Source organism: Cupressus sempervirens, chromosome 3 (genome assembly GCF_028749045.1).
Source record: "Cupressus sempervirens isolate cs-2001-9-10 chromosome 3, ASM2874904v1, whole genome shotgun sequence".
In the NCBI taxonomy this organism is placed as follows: Eukaryota; Viridiplantae; Streptophyta; class Pinopsida; order Cupressales; family Cupressaceae; genus Cupressus; species Cupressus sempervirens.
In genome coordinates, this window is record NC_143120.1 from 1124344397 (window position 1) to 1124351251 (window position 6855).

Here is a 6855-nt window from a genome sequence, read left to right on the forward strand (position 1 = left end):
CATTTTGTCTATCCATCCAAGTTCTCTTCTTTCATTTACCTTTATTATGAGGCTTAATTGGGACAAATCCCTCCTTGTCTACAAGTCCCTTCAGCATAGGGGCCTTAACCTTATTAGCCTTATGGGTCAAAGAAGCATAAACTAGTGGATGAGAGAAATTATTCTGAGGGCATTTATGTTGTAAGTGCCCATACTCATGACATATCCTGCATCTAAAAGGTAGGGCTTCATAGCCTAATTGTTGAACCCAAGAGGTAGGGCCCAAGAAGATTTTCATAGAATCTGGCAATAGATTATTAAGATCAACCTCAACACAAATTTGTTCATAAGAGATTACCTTACGATCTTGAGTCTATGTAGTCAAACCTACCAATTTCCCAAGAAATAGTGAAATTGACTGGAGAATATCCTCTCTCCAAAATTCTAGAGGTAGCCTTGGTAGATGAACCCACACTAGTACCTAAGAGGGGATCTCCTCAACAAAATTAAATCCTATGTGCAAGGGTTTGATAAAGAGACCCACCTGATTTAAGAAATATGGACCACCTTCAAACACCTTATTCATGTCTATCATATTTGAAAAAATTACCCGGAAGTAGTTATTTGCAGCCAAGAATCTCCATTTCCCCCTAGGATTCCAAATCTAATGAGCCCATGATTCCAATATAGGAAGAGAGACATGAAAGCCCAAAAACTTACAAATGAGTGCATGCTCGCTCTAGTATTCGACATCCCTAGAAATCTGCTTGGCTTGAATAACCAATATTGTTTGATCATCTAATCTCTCTAGGCACCAATTCACCTTTTTTGATTCACAAAATACCCTTTGAAGATGAAGCATCAACCCCCATTAGAGGATTCCTAGCTTGGCCCTTAGCCCCAATTTGTATCACTAAAGAAGATTCAACCATCTCCACATTAGTGAATACAAGATGAGACAAGGGGATCTCTAGTTGCCCCATGGCCAAAACACAAAGATACCTAAACACCAAAATATGAGCTCCTTACCTTTGATCAGTAACACACAATCATGCACCATACACAACTAAAGTGCAACAGCTCCACCCCCAAGTTTAGCCCTAGTCATCCCCGAGCTCAAAACTTCCACCAAAACCCCACCTGGTCCCTGCAATCTCATCTCCCCCCTCTCCAATCACCAGCAACTAGTAGCAAGCATGCCACCCAACATGTAAGAAACAATAGACACCAAGGAAGAATGGGCTAAGGCATGCATACTTTAGCCGCCCTGATCGTTGCACATAGCTCCGATACCATTCCTTCAAAGTCCAATTAATATTGGTTTTAAATAATGTGTATTAAATTAATTTTCTCATTTATAGATTAAAAATTAATTATACAAAAGTTTTATATTTGAAAAGTAATTTTAAATAAATAATTATTATGAAATTTGGATAAATAAATTCAACTTCAAATTAAATATTATATTTATTAAAATAATATAACTATATTTATTTTGATTTTTCTCTTGAGATTGGCTATTCTTAGTTTTTAATATTTTAAATTATATTAAAATAGTTTTGAACATCTATTTTAATTAATTAATTTTATTGAAAATATATTGTAAAAGTTTATTTAGATTACTTTTTATAATTTAATATAGATATTTTATAAATCAAATAAGTTTAACACTATCAAGAAAATTAATTAAATAAATATATATTATTTTAAATTTTTTCATTAGATTAAATTATTTTCAAACATATTTTTAATAATAAAGATAATTAATGTATTTAATTTTCTAAATAAAGATAACTATAAAATATATTTTAAATTTTTTTTTTTATAAATGATAACCATAATTATTAGTTTTAAAGATTTTCACAAAATTATGAGTGATATAATAAATATAAATTATACACATAGATACACACACGTATATACACACGTACATATATAACAAGTGTCATGTATTGGTATGCACTAATTATAGTCATGATTTTTTGATATAATATATTTTAATTATTTTATTTGACAATTAGTACATTAAAATTAGAATTAATACTGATAAATAATACACAAAAATATTTTAGTAAATTATGTAGATACATAATAAACTCAAAATTAAATTTGTATATTAATAAATATTAATTTTATATTTTTATAATTAAAAAATTGAATGACGGGTTGAAAATAGAACATTTATTATTACGTATAAAAGAGTTAATCCTAACTTTATGATAATATATAAATTGTATGTTATAGTTTAAAATTCTTAATCTTTTATTCTAAATTTGTTATAATATTTAATATACAATAATATTTTAGAATTTGAAAATAAGATTTACATTTGTATTCTAAAATCTTGTCGAAAATGATGAATATGGAGGATGCCTCAAAAAAATGGGGTCCTATAAGAAAAAATTGATTGAATCAATAATAAGTCAAATAAATCATTTATATAACATTTTTTATTACTAAATATTTATTAAAACTTTATAAATAACCAAATGACAAAGAAATACTTATGTATGATTAGTTCATTGGTGCAAAACTATTGACTAATTGAATAGAGATTAATGCAATGGCATTGTCTACGACAAGTACAACAACAAATCATTTATAAATATTATTTGTGAAAAAGGGTTCATATCGCTAAAAGGCGTTTGTCCAATCAAATGTGAGAAAATTAATTTAGAAATATTTTTTTGTTAAAAAAATTGCATCTTTAGTTATCAACTATCTAAATATGACATTGTCAATCAAATTCAAAAGGGTTGATTAGTTGGAATCATATATCACATCTAGTTTAATAGCTTGTTAAAAAATGTAATTACTTACAAAAACTAAAAAAATCAAATGAAATAAAAATACCTCAAAATTAACCATAAGCATAACTTAATTCCTAATTTCAAGCTTTGTTAATTTTTTTACATATGTACTTATATCAACTATCAAAATATGGTATTGTTAATAACATTCAAAAGAGTTTGGCTAGGATCGCACATCACATAGTTTAATCACTTGTTGAAAAATGTCACTACTTACTAGAACTAAAAAATTATATAAAATAAAAACATCTCAAAATTAACTGTAAGCTTAACTTAATTCATAATTTCAAGTGTTCTACTTTTACATGTCTACTATATAACAAAATATTCATCTTCTACAATCCTACATTAAGATTATTTACTTTATAAAGTGGGATGAATATTTTTAAAATTATGTAACTTTGAATTCACAAGAAAGATGGTTGAAGAGAACATATTCTAATATGTCAAGATGACATAATAAAGTGTATCTTATATATTGGAATTAAAGTAATACTAATTTAGGATTTGGTTTTCTAAATTCAAAAGGAAGTAGAAGATTGAAAAAGAAAATGGTAGTAGAAAAATGTTTTGAATGATTTTGATGTATTAGATAGCAACCAAAAGAAGGGGGGTTGACCACATAGTACAGAAGGTTGGAGAACAACTAGTAGGGTAATAGTTATAGTTAAGGCTTAAGGGCAATTTATTTATTATAAATTTGATTAATTTCATAATTAATGTCCATAGACATTCTAAAATGGTAGAAAGGGTGGAGTGGGATGGTGTGTGTTAATGTTTACATTTTTTAGATTAAATTTGACAACCATCTAAATGTCAAAATTAAAATATTTATTATAAATGGAATACAATTTTAAAAATATTTAATAAACACCACAAAAGATATTTGCTAAAAATGTATAATATAAAAAATTTATTTTTAAAAAATAAAACAAAAACCTTAAGTTAATGCAAAAAAAAGAAAAAGAAGATAGAAGGAAATATAAATAGTTTTTGGTGTAGTAAATTAAATTTTAATCATTTATAATGGATATCTTTCAACATTTCTTTAGATATATATATTTAAGATATCTATACTAGTTTTCTTTTATGATCAGTGTAAAATAGCTTGTAAAATAATAATAAGTTAATAAAGGTCATTAAAAAATCATTAATGCTATAAAATATAATATAATAAGGTGCATTTTATTTATTAGGTATTAAAATATTTCTAAAGGATAAATAAATATTTTAGAATAAATTATAAAACTTGAAGTGAAAACCCATAATTTATGAATCATTTAATTTTATTTAAGTGTTATATTTAATTATTTGAATCGAATTTTTTATGGGTTTAATTATTTGGATCTAATTTCAAATTATAACCTTAAAATAGATAATTTAAATATTAGAAAATAAATTTAATCATAAAATTATTGTTATACTAATTTTATTATCTTATATTTTTAACTTAAGCTTTCCAAGTTTTGTGATTGTTGTCATCTTACACATCGGATATGTTAAATTGGACACCCAAGATATTATATTTTAAAAATAGCCCTAATATATTAGAAAATAAGATTTATAATGAATATACTAAAAATAATTTAAGCAAAATATTATTTACTTTAATGCATCAACATCAAAATTCATAGATATTTCATTATGATAAAAAAACCATTAGAAAATTAAAATATTTTAACTTTGTCATAACAATCTCATAAAGATGTTCTTATATACAATTATGTTCTAAGAATAAATAAAGAAAAAGAAAGCAATTCCTAAAGAATACTTTGACAAAAAACACATCCATGTAAAGCAAAAGCATTTGGAAAGTAAATCATGTAAGCATAGCCTAATTGAAAATAAGTAAGATCCTTTGTGTTGGATTTTATAAACTCATCTGTATCATGTCGGTAAACATATTTGTCACTTGAAAAATATGTGATTTGGCCCAATGGAATTTGTGGTAAATTAATTTCTCCAATGGTTGGATAGGCCCTTGATATGTGGCCTTCCTCTATGTTTAGAGGGGCAACTCATGTTGGAGTTATAATTTAACATTACTAGATGACAACAAATAATATGATACCTAGGGTTTAGCTACTTCCCATGAATAGCACATGATACTTGGACTTGGAACAACTAATAAGGTAGTGATGCCTTCTACACTTTAGGTTCTACTAACCAAGGTGGGTTAACCTAGAGATGTCAATAATTTCTAAGCATTATCATACTACAAAATCCCTTATAACAGATTTGGTCACTAAGACTTCTTGAAAATAAAATTGATAACAAGCTTATATTAGCCAACTAAAACCTATTAATCTCTTACAAATAAGTGATGACATTCATTGAACTTTGTAAGAATTTGGTATAGCTTTGATACCATGTAAGAATTTTCCTTAGGAAAAAATCACCCAAGATCAAGGAACTCAAGCACAAGCACAATAGTAGACCAAAAGAGTATGATCAATATGAGAATATATTATCTCAAGCATATACGTACACACTAGGAGTTCCTATATATAAAGGCCTCTAAGATGCATCTAGAATGGTTCTAGAAAGAACTAGGAGATAAGCATGACAACTAAGCACACGTCCTCCATTGTGCATGAATATACATGCATCAATGAGAGGATAAGCATGATGATGTGTCTCACGTGTGGAGATGTTGTAGACACCATGTGCTCAAATAAAGTTTTTAATCCTATGTTGTAGACACCATGTGCATAATTAGAGTGGTAACTCCTATGTTGTCAACATGACAACTCACAAGAGTACACATACTCCTAGGTGACTAACTAATAAATAATTAAATAATGCATTAACCTAAGTAAGCTTAAGTAAAGTGTAAATAATAAATACTTATTTACACCAATGCCCTCCCTTAAGTGAAACTTAGGGGAATGCACTTAAGCTCACAAAAACTAGGATGAAATACATAATGGGTCCTAGCCACTAGGCCATGTTAGGTACCCATGTACATAATGAAATGCAATCTCTCATAAAGTGGAGAAAGAGGGAAAACCTCATGGGAAAAATCCTCCCCCAAAAATAGAGGTGAAACAACAAGATGCACATGGATGGATGAAGTAATCAAGACCCTCCCATTATGACATACATCAAGTATATACAATAGAAAATTAGGAGAAGGAAAAAACCCCATAAGAGGAAAAAGTCTCCCTTATAAAAGAGAAGAAGAAGGAGACAAGGTAGTCCCCCCCACTTAAATGTAGTGTGTTGATCAGTGATAGTTGCTCCAATGTAGAAGCTGATCCAATGCTACTGAATAATGTTCCTCCCCTTTGGAAGAAATAATGACATAGGTACAAATGAGATGCTTCCCCTATGTGTAGAAATAATCCCAAAGATAAATGGTGTCTCTAAAACCTGCTCAGTTGTCCCTGTGTCAATACTAATGGCTGCTCCTTCCAATACTACGAAAAAGAACAAGTGTAGATCTAGAAAGGATGGATGTTGAACATGTCCCAAAGAACAAAGTGTCTCCTCAAATGATAAAGAGACCTCCTAAAACTGCTATACATAAGGAGCCACAATCATATCAACTTGTGAAGATTGATCATGTAGAGAATGGACAGGAGGGTCAAAAGTGAGCCCTCGTGACAACTTAAGAAGATGTTGCTTCATCAAAGAGAACATGTAAATCATCAATGTTGTCTCCCACATCTACTATGTGGGACTCCACGAACAAACCTGAAATATCTATCAAGAAGTCATCCACCAATGCTGGAGCTAGAAGACAAAGTGTACCCTACTATGTTAGACCTATCACTGTGGCAATGGATGAAGTATTCACCTCAACAAAGAGAAGGAAAATGTCATTGATGATATCTCCCACATCTTCAATGTGAAACTCCATGAACAATCCTGCAATGTCTAGAAGGAAGTCATTCCATGAAGCTAAAGTAGGAAGACATGATGTTTCCTACTGCATTGAATCAAAAGGATACAAAGCTGTAACTAGATCAGTAGAATCAATAAGAGTCTCAGGAGGTGTGATCTCATTTGGAGTTGGAGGAGACATGGTTGAAGTGACCAAAGATATAATGTATTTTGGAAAGGG